The 728-nt window shown below is 54.0% G+C and overlaps 1 non-coding gene across 1 annotated transcript; it reads right to left on the minus strand.

The window, feature by feature from the left end:
- Positions 1-330: 330 nt before the first annotated feature.
- LOC134368862 (U2 spliceosomal RNA) lies at positions 331-522 on the minus strand. Its single transcript, XR_010022550.1, has one exon. It is a non-coding gene; the product is annotated as a U2 spliceosomal RNA (small nuclear RNA).
- Between the last annotated feature and the right edge of the window lie 206 nt (positions 523-728).

Raw genomic sequence — 728 nt, forward strand, 5'->3', positions numbered from 1 at the left:
ATGCACAAGAATATTAAGAGAACATTTGTAGAAGACGCAGAGAGGGGATAGACGGGGACAGACGGGGCCTCCGAAGTGAAAGAAAAGATGGGAAAAAGGGCTGTGGAGAGCCTGACGACGGCGATGGCAGCCGGTCAAAGGGCCCCCCGGTTCTAGGCGGGCACGCAGCGCTCGGCGGGACCCCGTCAGCCTCCCTCTCACGGCGGACAGAAGAGGATCAGGCCACACGCGAAGCAGCTTCCCGCGAGTCTAGCCCTCGCCAGGCGGAGGGACTGCAACCCCCCTCTCCCCACCGTCTCTGATCTTGCGTGACCAGTGCTCATGTCCCCGAGGGGGTGCACCTGTGCCTGGAGACACTGCCATACCAGGCCGATGCGTGGACTGGACGGAGCAAGCTCCCGTTCCATGTCCCTGCTCCCAAAATCCATTTAATATACTGTCCTCCGATACAGGACGTATCAGATATTAAACTGATGAGAATAGATACTACACATGATCTTGGCCAAAAGGCCGAGAAGCGATGTGGAACTGGTTTTTAGAGAGTGGGAGGGGAAAGAAAGAAAAAAAAAAAACAAAAAACCCAAAACTAAAAGAGGACCTGATCCTTTACAAAACATTTCTGTAGACACTAAAGGGGGTGGGGTAGGGGGAGGAAGTGTGAAAGCGAGCCCTGCCAGCAACCTCAGCTTTAAGGAAAGGCTCTAGCTAGCTAGACCCAAACAGAAATC

Source organism: Cynocephalus volans, chromosome X, assembly GCF_027409185.1.
Source record: "Cynocephalus volans isolate mCynVol1 chromosome X, mCynVol1.pri, whole genome shotgun sequence".
In the NCBI taxonomy this organism is placed as follows: Eukaryota; Metazoa; Chordata; class Mammalia; order Dermoptera; family Cynocephalidae; genus Cynocephalus; species Cynocephalus volans.